The sequence below is a fragment of the Hesperophylax consimilis genome, chromosome 21 (genome assembly GCF_061612785.1).
Source record: "Hesperophylax consimilis isolate HC1 chromosome 21, BYU_Hcon_1.0, whole genome shotgun sequence".
NCBI classification, from domain to species: domain Eukaryota; kingdom Metazoa; phylum Arthropoda; class Insecta; order Trichoptera; family Limnephilidae; genus Hesperophylax; species Hesperophylax consimilis.
Window position 1 is genome coordinate 8,337,085 of NC_142856.1, and position 23,380 is coordinate 8,360,464.

At 35.7% G+C, this 23,380-nt stretch overlaps 1 protein-coding gene across 4 annotated transcripts in view; it reads left to right on the top strand.

The window, feature by feature from the left end:
* Graf (GTPase regulator associated with FAK) overlaps window positions 1-23,380 on the top strand; it is a 398,790-nt gene that overhangs the window by 352,950 nt on the left and 22,460 nt on the right. The gene's annotated exons all lie outside the window — the stretch shown is intronic.

Sequence of the window (23,380 nt, forward strand, 5' to 3'; positions counted from 1 at the left end):
CCATACCCAGTCAATAACTGTGTATAATATTTGTATCGGGTATGAACTAATGGATACCCCGCGGTTAACGGCGTGGCTCGGGGCGACACAGTCTCGTGGTTTGATCATCATTTCGGACATTCCCCGTCATTTTATTACGAATTAGGTACTTTGAATCCCAGGGCCACGTACCATCAGGTGTCATTAACCATGGACATGTGATTTTTGATCCTCGATAATTGATTGACCGATCAGTGGTTTTTATTTTATTTTTTTATTCATCAATTACATTTACTGTCTCACTAGCAACTCCTGCGTTGAGAACATGCGCAGTTTTTAACATAAGCAGTTTACATTGGTGATGTGCTGTGCCTGTCTCACTAGGAACTTCTGTGTTGAGAACCGGCGCAGTTTATAACATAAGCAGTTTACATCGGTGATGTACTGTGTCTGTCTCACTAGGAACTTCTGTGTTGAGAACAGGCGCAGTTTATAACATAAGCAGTTTACATTGGTGATGTGCTGTGCCTGTCTCACTAGGAACTCCTGTGTTGAGAACAGGTGCAGTTTATAACATAAGCAGTTTACATTGGTGATGTGCTGTGCCTGTCTCACTAGGAACTCCTGTGTTGAGAACAGGCGCAGTTTATAACATAATCAGTTTACAACAAGAATAAAAAATAACAACACAATATTACATTTAAAATAAAAGACAATTAGCATCATACCATAGAAATACAGGTGACCGGGTATCTCATGAAAATGACAGTTCAACACATCTGCAAAAAGTGAGATAAAGTCATGAAATATTTAACCTAGTTTTTGTTTCATAACTTTTAATGACTCTATATCACTTTTTAAAGGTTTGTTTAGTTGTAGTTTTGATGAAATATCATGGAACCCACTCCTGGCACTAATAAGAATAAACTTAAACCACAGACATAGGAATTAATAGACGAGAAGATAATGGCGAGGGGTAAAATCAACTGTTGAAGAACGAAGGGAGTGAAGCTGACTGTGATTCGTCAATAAATCAATCTGACAGTAAATAGGCATCTCGCATTATAATATCACCATTTACTTCTTAAAAGTAAAATCTGCTTTGGAATGAATAGACATTTTTACATGGGAGCGCAAATTACTCGCCACGTTATGAACAAATTTGCGAAGTCCAAATTCGGCAAAAAAATTCGGTTCATTTTCAGAGTCGAATATTTCGTTTAAGTATTTAGTTAAGACACTTTTATAAATGTTCATAATTTACTTCCCAGCAACCAACCAGCTTTGTGTTTCGCGTCCAGACGTTTCTCGATGTGATAGTATATGTTTCTAAAACTGATCTATATTATACGATGTGAATATGCTTAAAATAAAGTAAAATAATGCTTATATATGGAATGTAATACGACAATTGGGTTTATTCTCTTTTTCACATCTATTTTTACAAGTTTTCATAGTACAAGTCAACATTTTGCCGTGTTATTTCGTAAAATGAACCGATGACGCCTCGACCATAGTTCGCACAAGAATGATGACGTCACGTTTTCAAATTTCACTTGAGGCCATACGCGAGCACAGCCGGCTCCAATGGAACCGGTATGGGGAGAGGGAATAATACGCTTTTAATCACTTAGGGCAGGTCTACTAATATTCATATGTCTATGACTTAAACATTTTCAGCGATGTCGGTGAAGAACTTTTGAGATTTAATATTTTGAACAAACGAACATTTACAAATAGATGATAGATAATTTGTGTTCTGTCTAATGGAAATGTATTGGCTTTGTTGCAAAGTATCTAAAGTTGTTTTAGCTATAAGGATAAGTAAGAAATTGTATGGTTCGGTTCTAGTATCACGAGCCGTTTGGACGTTACCAAAAACATTTCTGTGTTTGAATAGGTGTGCTAGTATGTTTTTGGCATAGAGTTGTCTAATGTCCAAAAGACAGATTCTCCTAAAGATTTCAATCGAACTGCTTGTGATCGGTCGTTTTAGAATAACCTTTATAATTAGTTTCTGAAATTTTAAGATCGGGTCAATGGCGGCAGCGTCTGCTCCTCCCCAGACTATAATACCATACGCGATTAAAGATTGACATAGTGCATAGTACATTGTTTTGATTTGATTCAAGTTAAGAAAGTTACGCGTATGTCTAAAGAAGTATATGGTTGTTGTGATAATATGTTTTGTAGTTGTTGGCATCGCCTCTGCTTCCCACCCAGGCGTCGTGAGCTCGAAATCACCAAACCACCGAACCACTTGGGGTGACCTATGGCAGAGGTGTTGGTTATCTAATAAATAGTTTCCGGGTGGCGGTACCAAAGCCCCCCTCCCAAATTGAATATGGTGATGGCAATAGAAGATTTTCAAATATTGTCAGGTTATACATAACCTGGAAATGATTGTTCTTCTTTAAAAAAAACGTATTAATAAATAGGTGTCATTTATTTTTATTGCGAAATGATGCTTTATTTAAAACCGAAATAAATGCTTGTCAATTTTACTAGGCTTCATTTATTTACATATACGGACACGACTGGTAATAATAATTTGATTTCCTAGGCTCTATCTAATTATTTACAAAAATGACTTTAAAAACTTTAATTCTACGTAAATACGAAATTATGAATATGTAGTTTTTTTTTTTACACATTTAGTTATTTGCAATATCGCGTACTGTGAAAGATTTGTGACTTTTTGTATAGCAGTAGGTACTTCACAAGTTATCTAATTATTATTACTATTAATAGTAATAATAATTAGATAACAATAATAGTCAGGCGGTTGCTGACGGTTTCACCTCTTCCTCGCACTCCATAAATGCTGGCGTCCCACAGGGATCGGTTCTGTCTCCGACTTTGTTTTTGTTGCACATCAATGACCTTTTGACATGTGCACCGATTCACTGTTACGCGGATGACAGTACAGTTCATGATAGCTTTTTGTTTGACAAGCCCCCAAAGGGCACACAAACTCCAATGGCTCGGAGGGCTTTGAAGCAGAGAATGGACGGTTATCTCGAGAGTATTTCCTCCTGGGGTAAAAATAATCTCGTCGAATTTAATGTTTCAAAGACCCAATCCTGTCTGATTACGTCTAAAAGGGATCCAAATGATAATCTAGTCTCCTTCAACGGAAGCAATCTTCCGAACAGGCCTTCCATTGATATGCTTGGTGTAACTATAAGTGACCAGCTCAGGTACGGGGGCTCCATCGAAGCCAGAGTAAAGTTGGCCTCTCAGAAGCTGGGCGTACTGTACAGGGCCCGCAGATACTTTAATAGTACACAACTGCTCACCCTGTACAAATCGCAAGTGCGCCCTACTGTCGAATTTGGCAGCCATCTCTGGTCTGGAGCCCCAAAATACCTGAAAAAAACCCTTGACTCTGTGCAGAAACGGGCGGTCCGTTTGATAGATTCCCCAATCTTAACAAACGGACTGCAATCTTTAGAGCACAGGCGTCAGGTAGGTATGCTGTCCTTGTTCTATCGGTATTACAATGGAAGATGCTCTGAGGAACTAGCGTCATTGATCCCTTCGGCACCGGTGCGTAGTCGGGATACACGCCAAACGCGCGCCCAACATTTGTACACAGTTGACACTTGTCACATGAGAACGGGTCGCTTCTACGATTCGTTCTTAAGTTCAACAGCTCGGCTGTGGAACGAACTGCCGGCCTCTGTGTTTCCTCCCTCCTACAACATGGGACTCTTCAAGACCCATGTTCACTCCTTCCTCTCCAAAAAAAGACCCTCCACACAGCATCCCCAAAGATGACATAGGCCCCGAGGGAAATTATTTTCTTCAGGGCCTCCTGTGTGGAGTAAATATAAAAAAAAAATAAAAAAAAATTAGATATTGAATAATTAACATTTTCTATAAGTACCTAGTTATTCAATTTGAGTGTTCATTTCTACCATTTACGGATATGATTGTCTGAAAAGATGGGTTTTATGTTTAGCTCTAAATTATTTCGAATCTGTAATCTAAAGTCCACTCCGAAAGACCGACAAAAAAAAACACATACACAAAATCAGTTGCGAATACGTTTCTTCCAAAGAGTTGCCGATTTCTGCAGCATGGCTAATTACGTCTGGACTAGAAATTGACCATAAAAAGTGTTTTAAAACAATAGCTACTCAGGGGTCCGTCTCCTCTGTTGTTTCGTGGACCCTGGACCTCTTGGGTGGTCCTCCATTAACGTTTTACGGGTCCTTTGGCCCTTTTTTCTGCGTTTTTTTATTAGACTCTAAGTCCACTCTGTACTCCCGAATAATCAATGTAAACACGATCCGTGACCCGCGCTCATTCTTTAGATTGGGCACTATTTTAAATCTATTATGTTGTTATTTTGCTTTCTCGTTTTGGATGGACGTATACAGAAGGTATTGTTATAAATATTTCAACTGACTTCTAATAATAAGATTTTGAAACTAATGATACCAAAATACCAAAATGATGAAACTATCTTTTTAATTAATTATAAATTTTAATATTCACATTTCCTTAAATCATAATTAAAAACACTAAGGACGGGTTGTTTCGGAGAATCTGAACAATTCATCAAATTTCAACGTTCATTTTCAAGTTCTGTGAAAGATTTTTTCAAGTTCTGTTTTTATTTCAGTTTTGTCATGCAACTAGCCTACAATGTAAAAACAGAACTTGAATAAGTCTTTCACAGAACCCGGAAATGAACGTTGAAATTTGATGAATTGTTCAAATTCTCTGAAACAACCCGTCCTTAATATTCTTCATCTTGAAGTTCACCACTCTTCTAGACACAAGCGCCAGCTTCTATAGAAGAGGAACATTAAAAAATCAAAAGCAGTGAAAACTAATTTTACGAATTATTTTAGTTAACATTAATGATAACTAAAATAATTCGTAAATTATGTAAATTTATTAATTATTTAATAAAGAAATTATTTAATTTAAAAAAAAAATAAGCCGTTAGTGAGATTTTTACGGCCATAAGTATTATCGCGATTTATTTTTGGTTACCTATATCAATTACACATCTGCCCTGTTGATGGATACTGTAACGCTGTCCGAAACGTAGGATAAAGAAGGAGATAGCGAAACACGGCATAAAACCCCAGAAATAAATCACGATAGTAATGAAAAAGTTGTTTTCCCGAATTTTTATTTTTTAAATATTTCAATTATAAGCTGGTTGTATTACCCGGTTTCGTCTTAGATTTGGATTAATTTATTTTATTTTTTACATTAACATTTTTACTCGGCTGAGAGCGACCAGTAACAATAAAAATACTTCCACATGTCGTCCACTCATATCGTTCTTAGCTGTTCAATTTCTACTGATTTTTTTATGTTTTTGGTTGAAATAAAAATAATTTTAAAAAATACATAAAAAATCTCACCGGAGACCAAAATTTCGTTTACATTTTTTACTCTAAATAATGTCAGGGATCACTGGTTAAAGTAAGTCAAGTCCTTTAACACGTATATTTATTTTCTTCTTCTACGTAGGTCTATTTATTTTTACGCGTGACAGCTCTTACTACTGTTAATACCGTAAACAATATAAGGTAAGCAATTTACTTACAATATTTTAAGAGGAACGGCTGCACGGCCCTTTTCACACAAAATTTAAATTTGGATTTGAGTCCAAAAAACTAAACAACCTATGTCAGATATGTCACGTAAAAACATGTTTTTTTAAAACATCGCCTTCTGTTGGATGTAAAAGCAACACTCGCTATTGTTTCTTTGTCTGCACAAACAGAATTACAAAGTAACCACATTATAAAGTATCCGTATTAGATATTTCCTAAACCGTTTGATTTCAAAAAAATAATTAAGCAGTTTGGTTGGGTATTTTGGTCTTACATCCAAATTGAATTGGTGTTTAAATCCATCAATGAAATGGCCCCACCCTACATCTCTGAACTATGCGTCCCGGAAAACACTGGTCTGAGGCAGTCAACTCTTAGATCAGCAACATCATCAGCTGTAGGCAGACTGATAGAACCTATGCGCAAGCCAAATACTAAGTTTGGTGATCGCGCTTTCGGTGTATCTGGGCCGAAGGCTTGGAATAAACTCCCTCCGGAAGTAAGATCCATAACAAGTCCAACAGAATTCAGGTCTAAACTAAAAACTTACCTTTTCAGCTGTCGTACCCTTAGATTAAATATACCATTCCTAAGAGAAAGTCCAGTTATATTCAATTTTTCAATTAAGTCTTAAATCCAGTATCTAAATTTCGCCAATAAACAATTAGATAATATTAATTAAGTGTTAATCTCAAGTCACCTACCAGGTAAGTATTGTACTGTATATTTTCTCCATAAATAGGTAAGTAATAACATAGATCACTGTAGAAATGTATTATAAGTTTGTACAGCTCCCTTGAGGTGATTTTGCACAAAAACGGCGCTATACAAGTCATCCAATTATTATTATTACTAAGCTTTGTGTTAAAAAGGCCGCGCAGCCGTTCCCTTTAATGTTTTTGTGGTAATCTTAAATCAGCTAAAGAAAGTCAAGTGAAGTCCACTCTGTTTAGATTTTTTAACGCAGGATAGGATGTGGGATGTGGGTTTGAGTTCTCACTAATTTCATTGATATAAATGGAATCTTTTACCTGCCTACTATATTTAGTGTGACTATCTTTAATTTAAATCCGTTCGAAATTTGTAATGTCCTATAAATTCTAGCCGTACTATTTAAGGTTAAGTTTTATTCTGTTTAAATCTGTATTAATTTGTTTTGTCGTATTAGTAACCTTTCATGTTGTATTGTATATATGCCTACATAATATATCTGGGCGAAAGCAACAACGAAAATCGGTTGTTCCTTTATTTAAAAATCATTATGCGCGATCCGCCGTTTGTGGTCGGTTCGTTTCTTTACCATGATTCGTGTTTCGGGTAAGTCGTTCTAATGACTGCTTTACACCATACTTTTTTTCATACCGATCTTCATATCGGGACCCATATGAAACATTTTCGCTTTACACGATCGAAAATAAATAATATTTTGGGTACTAAATCGTCAAAAATGGCAACACCTTGAACATAACCACCGATCACAATTATGAAATCATGTCACTGTCATTTGTGAGCTTTGTCATTACCCAATCGATGTTTTTGTCTACCCGTTCGTCTTTTAACCTTTATCATGATAATTTTTATTGGTACATATGCCTTGGCAAAATTGCCTACCTGATCAACGTATTTTGATCGGTACGATATTCGTATAATATATGAGATGGAACTACCAAAACACAGCAGCCAAAGCAACAGCTCTCACAACCAGTGGCGGCTCGTGACTTTTTGGTGTACTAGAGTGCTAATATTACTAAAAATAGCATTCTTGATGTTGTTGTATTCGAAAACAATTTTTTGTCGAAAATTTGGTTTTTTGTACGAAGATTTTCAGGAAATCCATGCGGCGCAATTTTCTAAAAAAACATTTTGGACTAAACAGCATCAATAATGTCGAATTTGTCAAACTTAGCACCCTATCACACTCAAAAGTCAAGAGCCGCCGCTGCTCACAAGCCTGTCTCCATAAATAAAACACTCACCAGTTTTTATTCATTAATTAAAAATCATGTTACAATATCAAGTTAACACACATGGATATTCTTTATTCTATGCATTAAATGTACGTACAAAATGTCCCTGTCAAAACATCAAACATACACGCGAAATTTACAATATCTAACAGTTATACACATTCACAATCAGTAATACATGCAGATTGTAGTTAATACTTAAACTTTCTATTATTATTTTAAATATAAAATGAACGAAATGCAACATTTTCACGTAATATAGTTACGTAAAACAATGAGAGATGGCAGTAACAAAATGTCAATCATCAAACATACACGCGAAATTCACAATGCCTAACAGTAATACACATTCACAATAAGTAATAAATAGATATTGTAGTGTTTTTACTAATATTTTAAATATAAAACTGAATAAACATGCAATTTTTCAACGTAATATAGTTACGTAAAACAGTGATTAGTGGTACATCTTAAAATGTACACGTTTCTACGGTACCAACTATCAAAATAGAACACGTCCCTTTTTTCACCCCGATTAGATAAACTGGATGAAAAAAGGTGTCGTGTAAAACCGCCATAAGTACCTACTTGCTGGTCGTGAAAAGCTGGCAACTTGGACAAAGGGCAATAAACTGTGTAGGAAAAACTCTAAATTAGGCTATTGGTCTTAGAAACCTTAAATCGTTTCAGTCCGATGAATTGTATCTCGAGTGTAAAAGTGTTGCAAACGTGCAGAAACATCCCATATTCGACTTAATTAAGAGTACCTACCTATACTGATTTATTATAAAGAAAGAAATAGCGTGCTAACCATAGACATTATTATTTTGCCTATGGTGCTAACGGATTTTCCATTCTCAAACACAACAAAATACCCCAAAGCAATAATAAAAGGCCATACAAAGGACAAATCGCAGACAAGCCGTAAGATCCTCCATTATATTACAGTATTATATCGAGGAATTCAAGGGTCGCATTGTGCAGAAAGGTTCAAGAAACATTGGGCTCTTCGAAATATTGTAAAAGCAAAACCATTCAGCATTGGACACAGCTGATTTTTGGACCTAAATGTGTTCACGGTCACGATTCACGAAGAAGATGCCATTGTTATTATTATAGGACCTTATTTTTGACCGGGATGAAAAGAAAATAGCAAAATATTTGGGAATTGGCAATTATTGGCAGACACTTATAAGTTTGGATTACAGAATTTATCTCGGGTTTCGGAATGTATAGATTATTCTTGGATAGCGCTTTCATCGAAGATCAGATGTGTGGTGGTGGTAGGAACCTGGGAGGGGTCTCATTGTGTCGGGAGGGTCGTGCAATTTTCAGTCGTTACCATGATTTGGTCTGGACAACACCGGCGCTTCTTCGTCCACATGTTTCTTGAAAATGGCCTTCCGGCTGCAATTTGCGACTTTTTCCTTTGGGGCTACCTGAAGGAAAATGTTTTTAAACACCTGTCTCACACCTTGGAAGAACTCGAGGATAGAATTCTGGAGGAAATCGCCTACATCAATGTATCACTGCTCCGTCATCTTTCTGATGTCATCATCAGGACTCGATGCATAAAACGGCATGATGTACAGAATAAAATAAAATAAATCCCAAGCGCCCCTGAGGTGATAACTCACAAAAGCGGCGCTATAAAAATTGTCCAATATTATTATTATTATTATTATTATTGCACTGTTTTTACACTGTCTATTTTCCGCACCCTGTTTATATCCCAGCCTGACACGGTTTCATTAAATATGTTTATTTATTTTATAATCTAATTTAATTAAAATAATACAGGAACGCTTCTAAAAAAATTGCAATAATTCTATGAAACAAAATTTAGATTAGAAATTTTTACAAAAATATTTGTAAAAATTTGCAAATTTTCGAATAATTTTTTTTTGTTTAAACGTAAGAATGAAATGTAACAATGTTTAACCTCTCGAGCTTCTCAAGTTTCTATATAAGTAAATATATATGTCATTTAGACATTAGTTATAGGCCTTAGTCGTAAGTCACTAGAAACAAGTGTTAGATGTAAGTCACTAGATATTATGAATCCTAGGTGTAAGCCAACTGTATTTATGATGTAATATTGTACAGCGCCCTTTAAGTGATTTTTAACGAAAACGGCGCACATTGGGCTGAAAATCGGCTTTCATAGACATAGAGACTTGAATTTTCAAGGGTATTTTTTTTTGGCTAGAAATGGATTCTGCTGATCATTACTATGCTATAAAATGTCGTACGAAGCAATTGCGTGTACAAATGAAGGAGTTATAATTTTTTTAAGAAAAATTTGTATGGCGCTGACATTAAAAATGAGGCTATCTCTGGAATCATAAGGTTGGCCGTTCTATCCTTACACACAGATAATACTACTATTTATTTGTATTTTTTTGACATACTTCATATTGTGGCGCAAGGTGCGATTTTTTTTTTAAAAATCCTAAAGTGGAAAAAAAATCTTTTTTTTGTTGATGATTCATTTTAATGCTTAAATGCTTTACATATGAGTATGCTTTGTCTTGTTTACAATATTTTATTTACACTCCAAGCCAAAACACTGTGCACAGTGAGCTGAAAATCGCCTTTCATAGACATAGTGACTTGAATTTTCAAGTATATTTTTTTTGGCTAGAAATGGATTCTGCTGATCATTACTATGCTATAAAAATTTGTATGAAGCAATTGCGTGTACAAATGAAGGAGTCATCATTTTTTTAAGAAAAATTTGTATGGAACTGACATTAAAAATGAGGCTATCTCTGGAATCATAAGGTTGACCATTATATCCTTACACACAAATATACTACTATTTATTTGTATTTTTTTGACATACTTCGTATTGTTGCGAAACTTGTGATTTTTTTTTTTAAATCCTCAAAGTTGAAAAAAAAACTTTTTTATGTTGAAGATTCATTTTAATGCTTAAATGCTTTACATATGAGTATGCTTTGTCTAGTTTACAATATTTTATTTACACTGCAAGCCTAAAAGCATTTAAGCATGAAAATGAATCATCAACATTAAAAAGGGTTTTTTTCAACTTTGAGGATTTTTAAAAAAAAAATCGCACCTTGCGCCACAATATGAAGTATGTCAAAAAAATACAAATAAATAGTAGTATTATTTGTATGTAAGGATAGAACGGCCAACCTTATGATTCCAGAGATAGCCTCATTTTTAATGTCCGCGCCATACAAATTTTTCTTAAAAAAATTATAACTCCTTCATTTGTACACGCAATTGCTTCGTACGACATTTTATAGCATAGTAATGATCAGCAGAATCCATTTCTAGCCAAAAAAAATACCCTTGAAAATTCAAGTCTCTATGTCTATGAAAGCCGATTTTCAGCCCACTGTGCGGAGCTATATAAATTAGCTAAATATTATCATTATTACAATATTAATATGGAAACAATGAAACAGCTTACTGCGGTTTAAAGCAAATGATAAAACCAAGATTTCACAGTTTTTAAGTTGATATTATGTCGTTTTTTAATAGTGACAATGTGGTATACATTAGCGAATGGTAGTCAAAGTCGAGGACACCCGAGGAAGATATAGCGCGATCAAATGAATGAAATACTTAAGTGTGGTGAAATGTGGCGTATGCATAGACATATGAATATTAGTAGACCTGCCCTAAGTGATTAAAAGCGTATTATCCCCACTCCCCATACCGGTTCCATTGGAGCCGGCTGTGCTCGCGTATGGCCTCAAGTGAAATTTGAAAACGTGACGTCATCATTCTTGTGCGAACTATGGTCGAGGCATCATCGGTTCATTTTACGAAATAACACGGCGAAATGTTGACTTGTACTATGAAAACTTGTAAAAATAGATGTGAAAAAGAGAATAAACCCAATTGTCGTATTACATTCCATAAGTAAGCATTATTTTACTTTATTTTAAGCTTATTCACACCGTATTATATGGATCAATTTTAGAAACATATACTATCACATCTCAATGTAGCGATTCTCAAGTGTGCTCATCGTTGTTTACTGGGGTAAGTAAATTATGAGACATTTGTAAAAGTGTCTTAACTAAATACTCTGAAACTAACTACGACTCTGAAAATTGAAGCTGCCTTACTTTGCCGAATTTGGACTTCGCAAATTAGTTCATAACGTGGCGAGTAATTTGCGCTCCCATGTAGAAATGTCTATTCATTCAAAAGCAGGTTTTACTTTTAAGAAGTAAATGGTGATATTATAATGCGAGATGCCTATTTACTGTCAGATTGATTTATTGACGAATCACAGTCAGCTTCACTCCCTTCGTTCTTCAACAGTTGATTTTACCCCTCGCCATTATCTTCTCGTCTATTAATTCCTATGTCTGTGGGCGTATGTGACGAAGAAAGAAAAGGGTGAAAGGAGAATGTATGATGTGAAAGTGAAAGGTAGAAGATGACGTTGACGTCCGAGGCAACAAATGAGTAGGCTGTTTTAATTGTTACGATAATATTATTGAAACCTTAAAAATGCACCAGAATTCACAACCTCAAAACTTAACATCAAAACATTCATAACCCGAGCAACTCCAGGTACACGTCAGCTAGTATTTAATAAATTAAAAATTTTTCACTAAATATAAATACATATATACCCACCCCCACTATATACACCGGTAGCTATCAATAAATAAATATTATTTTGGGATGAATGTAGAATGCGGGCGAGTGGGTAGTGGGCATAGTGGACGGAAAGTTCTGCCTGTGTTAGTGATTATTGAAAAGAAAAAGCACCTGGCGTGTTTATGCGCATCTTCGATGAGCGGAGCTCGCATCCTCAGTCGGGGATCTGATTCCTTTATACAATGCATAAATGCCAAGCACCGAATCAATGGCCCACCGCAATTTCTCAAACTTTCACTCGATAAAATAATAATTAATGTTTTTTGAAAATGAGGCAATTTCTATTTTTATTATCCTCCATAAAATAGTGCTGGCCCAATGAATAATCCAAGTTTTCTACCTTGAGCGCTGAACGCAACATTGTCAAAAATCTGAATGAGTCCAAAAAACCACCAAAAATTTTCCACCTTTCGTCCGTTTCTGGCGATTTTAACCTTAAAGGACTAGTTTTCGATTATAATCACGTAGTACGTTTTTAAAGTCGATTAAATTTGCTACAATTTGAGACCCAACCCAATAGCTTAGAGAGAAGATTACTAATTTAGAACACATGATGGTACAATAAATATGAAATGCTAAAAATAAACTAATACGTAAGCATGTAGTAGAATATGTAATTTGAACTTAAATATAATTTGATTTCAATCATCTACCGACCTATTAAATTAATATCTCAGGTGATAGATTTTCTTATAGCTGGATGAAGTAACTTTAGTCATTTATGAAATCAATTAAAATATTCTCGTAATCATCATCTGTTAAGAAATTTAGTTTTACGACTCGACATCTAGTGTCGTCCCGGTGAGAGTTTAATTGAAAAAAAGGGTTCACGATAGTGGAAAATAATATGTAAAATAAAATAAAATATGACAGCAGTTCCCCGGGTTTCGTTCCGTACCACTCGTTGATATATTTTCAGTCAACCCTTTTTCAATTAGTGGCGATGCGAATCACGTATAATTCATTTTTTACTGGTTTTAATCGTAAATTCCTACAATATTCCTATAATAATAATTATTAGTTAGTAGACATCGGATTATAAGCAATAGCAACGCCAAAATATACAATAAACAAGAAAACATTACCATAATTTGCACCTAACTACCTTATTACCTAAATTTACCCTAGTTTCCGAATTTTTGGGGATTTTAAATTGGGAGTGGGGATTACAGTGTTATAAGTAATGTGACAAGAAAATCGATTTTTTTTTCGAGGAATACATATGGTAGTTAGCTCCAGAATTTGTGCACTGAAATAAATCCCGACTTGAAGTATTACGTAGTGGAATCCGAAAGCTAATTAATGCAAGCAATTCTGGACTATGTTTCTTACACTTTATTATGATATCTATATTAATTATTTATTATTTTACGTCTCGCCCACAGTTTGAGCACCTTTGGTTGAAGTGCAAGTTACGCAGTGCAGCTGTCTTGTTTTTTATCCCTTTATAGAAAGACGATTCTTTATAAAATAATGTTATGTCCCGATTCAATTCAGCCAAATTCCTCCGATTCTTTCTGTTATATTTTATCATCACCGCGCATCGTGGTTATTATATTATTATATAAATATGCCGTAACACATACTCGAAATTTAACGGTTATTGCTCTTAAAACCACCCCGTTTTTGTTCGGTTTGTGTAAATATTATACAATAATCAAAATAGAGTATAGCTGATTTATTAAAATCCCGCTAACCCCTTCAATACCGGAGTTCCTTCTGAGGAACATGTACAAAAAAAAATCTCTTTATTTTGTGATAAAAATTAGCCTATGTTTTGCGTATCGATTGTAAAGGATATTCCTCAATGCGTCTATTTTTTATTCTAGTTTATAACCTTTATTCCTTGAGACCTAAAAATAATGATAATCAAATTTATACATTAAAATTTTTCAAATAATTGCTAAGGTGTTATCTAGCTTAAAATTATGTTTACATGTGGAAATAAAAGTGCGGTGCTGAAAGGGTTAAAAACGGTATAGCATGCAATTTCCTGATAAATTGTTAGTACATTCATAATATTTCGGAACACGTGTTCATGCATCTGCGTTTGTCTTAGTACACAATGACGAAATTCGAAAAAAAACAGACTATTTGAAGACATCGCCATAACACATTAGTGTTTTACTTATGGTTTAAACGGAAACCTGTCAATTCATTCGTTAAAGGCCTGAAGTCCCGTTTTTAACCGGAGTACGAATAATTTGAAGAGATTTTTAATAAATTAGCAATATTTTGTATCAGTAAGTTTTCTCCAGTAAGTGCACCGACTTACGCTAGAACACGTATTTGTTATATATAAATATTCTCTTATGATGGAATAGACTTCCCTCAGCTCAGACTAATTTTATGAATTTGGCTGAATTTAAACGAGCTTTAAAAACAAAATGATTTAAAAAATCTTACCATTCATAAATATTAACTTCTTCTTAATATTTTATAAAAAGCCATTTTATAAAACTTCCGTAATTGTTTGGTTTCAGTTGCCTCCTTATTGTACCTTCTTGGCGATGCACTACGTCATGTAATATTTTAAATTGAGCCGCTATCAATAACAACCCTTACGTAAATGGCGATAAGGTTTAAATTCCCGCTTAACACCATCCGCCTGTTTTGATTAATGCAAGAAAAAAACATGGCCAAAAAGTGCCTTTTATTTTATTTTGTGGATGTTCAGTGTTCAGGCATAAATATTCTTTTTTTTTGCGATAATTTTATAAATAACTTAATTTGCCACATTATACAATAAAATCATAACTGAAAATGGGTTCGTAAGTAGGAGATTTTGAACTTTAAAGCAGTTTTCATAGGCCTTTACACTATTTTTTCTGGGCTTATAAAAAGACTAAAAAATACTCGATTATTTCAAAGGCCAAGATGTATTCTACTCCCAGTATTTAATTAAAGCATCTGAAACATTTCTAGTATATAAATATAATGTTATTATTATGTAGGGACTATGGTGGGTATTTACATAAAGAAAATTCACAACTGCTATTCAGTTTTACAGAATAATAAAGCTTTATGGAAATGGACACGAATTCTACACAAACACAGAACGATGTGATGTAATTCTTATTTATTACTTTTCTACGTAGAAATTCCTTCCACCCACATGACAGTAGTAACCACTGAAGCACCGAACGGTTAATGCATCCCACTATACTCGTGGTAAGTAAAATCGCAGTGTCTTCCTTGAAACTCTCACGGTGTTTTTACTTATCGTGGCAGCATATTACTGAATATATATACACTGAAGAGATAAACGAATAGAAGTTACAAGTCCTGTTTTAACTCGAACGTTTTGCATTTCGTTTGTTTGTACGTTCCGTTTCAAGATGGTGGCCGTTTTAATGGTTCTGTAAAGATAATTTTTTCAAATGTAAAATTTTCGTGTTTATTTGGACTTTCTTATTCGCATTTTTCTAGATTATGATACCTACTTACCTTAAGAAAGTTTTAGAAAAGAATTTCTTATTTGAAATTGAACCAAAAATATATGGTTTATAATTAATTACATAGTTACTTAAGCCATTTTGTTTTGAAGAGATTATTTCACATGCACATTTGCTACTTGATTTTTGTTATGTTGACTCCGCAACCTTTCTCCACCCCCCGTCACTAAAAGTCTCCCCTCCCACTACCGTCACCTAATAAAATCTAATCAGACACGGATGTGTTGAAACCGGGATAAATAATTTAAATAGTTAATGCCCAAGAAATACAAAAAAGGTATTCAAGTACCTACTTACAAATCTTATGATTTGAGGGGAAATTTTGGGTTTGGTTTATTAAATTTCTTAGAGAAAAACGATCAGTTTTCTTTCAACTTTATATAGATCACACTACTACTAGGGATTTTCTGTTCAGTGCCTATAAAAGGTTTGTTTGAACCTCTCTTTCTGTTACACGCGTCTTTTATAAGAAAGAGGGAGAGCTTATGACGGAGCTATGATCGTTTCGCCCATATACTGTGTATACAGGGTGTCCGGGGGTAAAGTGCGCTAACTTCGGAAGGTGATTCTGCATGATGGCAGAAGTAAAAAAGAAAATATCTTTTTCTCGAAATTCTTATGTTCGTTTTCGCATACAATTTTTTTTTTTCATAGAAGAATATTTAATTTTCCGATTCAGACAATTCATCTTTTTTTAAACCTAAAAATTACCTTATAACATGAGATTTTCGAAAGAAGTTGTTTATCTTGTATGTAGAATCACCCTCCGAAGTTAGCGCACATTACCCCCGAACATCCTGTATAGTTTTAATACTTTTTACTGTTCACCTACAAGTTCACGCCATAATTTTATTTTGCGTAGGATCCAGAAAACCGTTATCACTATACTACTGTGAACAGTTTATTATCTCAACTACCTACGTAGGTACTTTTTTAATAGTTTTAACGATTCAACCTTCTTCGATATGTACTATATTAAAAGGAATCGTTATTTTTATTGAAGTGCTTTTTGTTGTGATATGTTTTTTTTATTATTTGAATGTTGCAAAAGCACTGCCCATGGGGCATAATGCAATTCGGTTCCACAAAACACTAAAGAAAAGTGGTGATAAACAAACAAAAATTATATAACCTAACGTATTATTTTATCATGTTCGGTTTTGTCACTGTTCTGATTTGTCACTGTTCTGTTTTGTAACTGTTCTGTTTTGTCACTGTTCTGTTTTGTCACTGTTCTGTTTTGTCACTGTTCGGCTTTGTCACTGTTCGGTTTAGTCACTGTTATGTTTTGTCACTGTTCTGTTTTGTCACTGTTTTGTTATGTCACTGTTCTGTTTTGTCACTGTTCTGTTTTGTCATCGTTCGGTTTTAACTGTTCTGTTTTGTCACTGTTCCGGTTGGTCCAGTTATCACGTAAATACTGGAAGTTGTGATAAAAAGTATTGAAATTGGATAATTAATCTGCCGTACAAAATAAAAGCTTTGTATCCAACACAAAAACGAAGTAACGTGTCCCAAACCAATTACAATTAAAAAAGCGCCGGTCTTTGATCACGAATTCTGTGTCCTTTGACCATCTTATCCCAGTTCCTCTTCAGACAATGGACACATCCTTCGACTTACCTCTCTCCACTTAAAAATTACCAGCTTTTCGTGACACTAATTACTGGTCACAAGTTGCAACGACCTCTACCGATTACACAAACCCACACGGAGAAAACTTTTAATTTATTAAAAATCTGGTCAAATTATTCCTTTTCTTGTTAAAAACGGGACTACAGGCCTTCAAAGAATGAATTGACAAGGTTCCTAACATAGTATCTGTTAAAAGCGAATGTTTTGTGAGAACGGCGGAACACGTGTTCATTCACATACTGATATCAATTATTGACATACTGATGTTGCTGCATTCCATCATGATATTTATTAGGAAAAGAACACGTGTTATCGATATATTCTGAATGACTAATATGTCAAATTATTCGTTCTTCTGTTAAAAACGGGACTGTAGGCCTTTAACGAATGAATTGTCGAAATTCCTAACATGTTTTGTGAGGACGGCGGAACACGTGTTCATACAAATACTGATATTAATATTGACATACTGAACTTGTCGCATTCCGTCATGATATTTATTAGGAAAAGAACACGTGTTCTCGATATATTCTGAATGACAATATTTTATCAAGAAATTGGCATGCTTTCACTTTTTTAACAGGATCATTTTTGTCCGTGCAGTAGGTATTATAATAATAATAATAATAATTGGATAATTTGTAGAGCGCCGTTTTTGTGAAAAATCACCTCAAGGGCGCTGTACAATTTATTTCCTAGGATCTACATTTGTTATTGTTATTGTTATAATGTGCATCCTTGGATAGAATAGCCGGCCACGTTCGTGTCTTGTGGAGTGCATTATGGACTTATGGTTATTATTTTATTATTAGTTAAGCTTGGGTGAATAATTAGTCACATTGAATGCACGATGCACCGCTCGTGTCTGCAATACGAGGTGGGTTGTAAAATAATGGAGTGGAGAACCTTTAATTTGTAATACATTTCATTGTGGTTATTATTGAATTAATATAACAACAAATAAAACATCAAATTTTCAGTTTGTTTTTCGATATTGAAAATATAAGCCTAGCACGTGCATTATTTTTTTTTCTAAATTCTCATTATTTTCGTCTTCAGTATTTATTATTCAGTCAATTTGTGGGTAGGCAGTAAGTCAGTTTGAGTGAGTGCTTCGTACTATTAATCAATTATGTATTATACTGATAAATCTCTTCTTAAACATCGGTACACATTATGATCGGAATATATAATATTATAATAAATACTAAGGATTATAATAAGATATACGGTAGGTTATAATAAGTACTAAAGATTATTAAAATATATACGAAAGGTTGTAGTAAATACTTCGGTCCGTCTAAGCTGTAGACTGAGTTATTCTGTTGAAGGTAGGAACTTGTACTGAGCTGCTGGCCTTAAGATCGGCTCTACTCGTAACCGTTCGGGTATAGTCGACATGTTTTCTCTGTCATGTGGCGTTACTACCGCCACCTTTGTAAATATCTTAAAACTACATAAACTAAATATCAATAACTTAGATCTACACACTCTACCGACAACTTTTTATCAACAATAAAAATTATTATATTATTTATTTGGCAATTTATCAACGTGTCTGATTTAACACCCTAGATCACATGTTTAGTATCCCTTCTTCCTAGGGCCCGCACGACTGTGTGCACTGTACGTGTACGCCATATGTTCGGGTACCTTCATACCATAATCATTGCAGGATATTATTTTTAGATGCACGTCACGGTGCATAGGTTCATAGGTAGGACTTGACTCCCTGAACGCAACGACTCTGCTTAAAAATGCATTTGTAACGCTTCGACGATTCATTCAAAATATGCATTTTTCTTGTTTAGATACCCTTTCGACGAATAATAATATTATTTAATACAATCGTACATTTAATAGGTATAATTTTATTGTTAAATTTAGACATTTATTTTTGAAGAAGTGCAACAACTATGAAGAGAGCGGTAGATACTCTCAGTATCTTCCTGGTGTAAGACCAATAATAATAATAATAATTTGATAATTTGTAGAGCGCCGTTTTTGTAAAAATCACCTCAAGGGCGCTGTACAATTTATTTCCTAGGATCTACATTTATTATTTAGAAAAGATACCAAAACATACTTACCTGGCAAGTTACTTCCGACAAACACACTTATATTAAAAAGTTTATTAAAAAAACCACCATTCAGAATTGAATTTTTTTCTTCATATGGCGTTAACCCAATCTTTATCTTTCCGATCTCCTTTCCTTCCCCACTTCTTTTAGCCTCATAATATAATTCAATTGAAGATTCCATAGCTTCGGATAGTGGGGGCAGTTGGTGCTTTTGTGCGGTATTCACATAAAATTTTATATTTTAGAAAAAATATTAAACTATCATATAAAAGGTGTACGGAAACTAGTGGTATAAACGGGAAACTGGATAATCTATATCGCATAAAGAACCGGATTTAGATTTTTTGTTTCGGCAACTAAACGGTTAAAAAAGGTTTCGGAGCTGGGTCTACGCTTTGACGCATTTAGAATATAATAAAAAGATGATAGTAATCCCGTAGCGACCGATTTTAACTCGAAAACGAAAGCTCGAGTAAAAAAAGTGATACCACAAAATCGACATCAAATGTAATGTAGTCCGTCGTCCAACTGAGTCGGTATCAAGTGTGATGTAGCTCGTCGTCCAACTGAGTCGGTATCGGTACCGAATCGACATCAAGTGTGATGTAGCCCGTCGTCCAACTGAGTCGGTATCGGTACCGAATCCACATCAAGTGTGATGTAGCCCGTCGTCCAACTGAGTCGGTATCGGTACCGAATCGACATCAAGTTGTAACGTATGGGATTTTAGGTAGGTACATTCCAATGTTTAAAAGGAAACGGTAGAGCTGAGATCTCATCTCAAGATTGTGGGAATAATTTCCTGTCAAGTAAGTTAGGTGATCATAAATAAAAAAGAGTGGATTCTTAATGGAAAATATATTGAAACATAAAAGTTACAACAAAAGAGTACAGATGGTAAACATGTAACCATAGAAATAAATATATGCACATACCCGATGGACTCCTGAATTAAACTAAACTAACTTAACGTGTAACGAAAGAACGACAACGGATGGCGATTGAAGACTTGCTCTCAGCAGCGGGGAACGGACCCGAGTCGAAAGCCAGGACATCCTTCTCTTGGTGGCAGCGGGAGGACAGCAACTCCCTCAATGGACGCCTGCAGGGGCATCAGGCCTGCAGCACGTGGTAGTCAACCAGACTCTTCAACGGAGCCAAGACAGCAATCCGTTTTCTTAGTGGCAGCGGGACACTCCGCCAAGAACAACCAGCCACAGCCAGGACCAAACCAATCTCGGTTTCAAGTCCGAAACACGAGCACTCCGAGATGACCATCGGCCAACACTCAATAAAAGCGGGATTCCATATTCCCCACTAAAATAATAACAAACACGAACTGTACGTGAATGGATAAACACCCCGCGTCTTTTTTAAAAGAAATAATAACTCCTATTCACATGATTAACTCAGATTCAAGCCCCTTTAAAGGAGAGTGACTGGCTCCACCGGTCAGCAGCCCAGCTGACCGGGGAGGAAGTGACCATAAACAAAACTGTACTTCCTTCCTTCAAAATATTGCCAAAGTTCGAAAAAAATACCCATAGACAAAATAAACCCAATTAGGCAAGAACTTCTCTTGTCACAAATATTTATGTGACAAAGTGTGATGTAGCCCGTCGTCCAACTGAGTCGGTATCGGTACCGAATCGACATCAAGTGTGATGTAGCCCGTCGTCCAACTGAGTCGGTATCGGTACCGAATCGACATCAAGTGTGATGTAGCCCGTCGTCCAACTGAGTCGGTATCGGTACCGAATCGACATCAAGTGTGATGTAGCCCGTCGTCCAACTGAGTCGGTATCGGTACCGAATCGACATCAAGTGTGATGTAGCCCGTCGTCCAACTGAGTCGGTATCGGTACCGAATCGACATCAAGTGTGATGTAGCCCGTCGTCCAACTGAGTCGGTATCGGTACCGAATCGACATCAAGTGTGATGTAGCCCGTCGTCCAACTGAGTCGGTATCGGTACCGAATCGACATCAAGTGTGATGTAGCCCGTCGTCCAACTGAGTCGGTGTCGGTACCGAATCGACATCAAGTGTGATGTAGCCCGTCGTCCAACTGAGTCGGTATCGGTACCGAATCGACATCAAGTGTGATGTAGCCCGTCGTCCAACTGAGTCGGTATCGGTACCGAATCGACATCAAGTGTGATGTAGCCCGTCGTCCAAGTGAGTCGGTATCGGTACCGAATCGACATCAAGTGTGATGTAGCCCGTCGTCCAACTGAGTCGGTATCGGTACAGAATCGACATCAAGTGTGATGTAGCCCGTCGTCCAACTGAGTCGGTATCGGTACAGAATCGACATCAAGTGTGATGTAGCCCGTCGTCCAAGTGAGTCGGTATCGGTACCGAATCGACATCAAGTGTGATGTAGCCCGTCGTCCAACTGAGTCGGTATCGGTACAGAATCGACATCAAGTGTGATGTAGCTCGTCGTCCCACTGGGTCGGTATCGGTACTGAATCGACAAAAACCCGAGACCCCGCGCCGAAAAGTAAAGTTTACCATGGTTTGCAGCGCATCTATTGTGGAACTTTTTTAATGTCTCCGTTTTTTGTCGATTCGCTACCGATACCGACCGACCCAGTGGGACGACGGGCGTAGATCCACCAGATTTCCGCATTTCTAGTTTCTGGACCCCATGTATATGGTATATGCTTAATTTTGAAGAATTGCAAGTGTGACGCATTAAGAGGAAGCTACAAGCCAAAAATGTGTATATTCTTGGTATACCTTGTATTGTAAGTAATAGGCATTACAATCGCTGTACAAACGGAGTCTAGACACGTTCGATTTAAGCCTAAAACTGGTTTTATTTATTTTGTAAATAATTTTACAAGAAAGCAAAAAAGTGAAACTGTCACAGATAATCTAAGCTATAATAGTGTATTTTTTTAAAGTTGTTCCTTTATGCGTTCATACATTATTTTTGAAAAAAAAATTTTTTTAGCAGTACATTTATATTTTTTATTAAATAATTTATTTTGTTATTTGTATTCTACACGAGCGAAACGATAGGAAAACCTCCAATTTATCTAAAGTATATTTTTTGGTATTCATAATGTACACCAATTCGTTATAAAGATTAATCAAAATAGTGATTTGGCATTAAGCTTCGCCTTAAAACCTAATTATGTTTAATACTACCCCAAAGAAGGTTTTCTTCTAAAATGGTTGAATGGTGTATTTTAAGAATTTATCTCTATTTTTTAGAACTGCTTTATTGACGGCCGGCGTGGTCTAGTGGTATACGCTTTTGACTACAGATCCGAAGGTCGCGGGTTCGAACCCGGCGTGCGCAAATAAATTTTATTTGATTAATTTGTGTTATTTCACAATTAATTAATTTAAAATAATATATAGTAATATAGTATATTTGCGGCACGTTCCAGAGTGGAAGATACTCTCAGTATCGCCCTGGTGTAAGACCACCATTCAGAATTGAAACGTTGCTTGAAATGGCTTTAGCCGTGTTTGGTGACCAGATCTGAATAGCCAGGTACTTCCCAACCTTCCTCTTCCCCATCTCCCTCCCCTCCCCAATACCCTCAGCCTCACAACATACCCCAATTGGGGATGCCATAGTCTCACTGGCTCCAGACGGGAGCAGTTGGGACTCTTGTGCGGTAATACTGTAAAAAAAAAAAAATCGGCAGCCTATTGAATATATTTTGTAATTCCTCTTATATTTTGTTTATGGTTATTTTATTTTTTGTGGCGGCAGGTGATATAATATCTACCTACACGAGATGAAAGCGCGGAGGAGAGTGGGGAGATTGCTGGTAGACGGGCCAGACAGATGGTGTGGGTGTGGGTAATGCGCCAAGATTTGAGGTGCTTCCTTGGCTAGAAAAAATAGACCGTCCTTACGGCAGCTGTCGTGTGCCCTGGGGTAGATCGGGAAAGAAAGATGCTATGGGTAATCAGTTTTTTCCCTTTATGTTTTTTTTATTGCAGATTGGAAATTGGTAATTTCATCAATCAAAATTGAAATATCTAAACATATATAATATTCGGTGA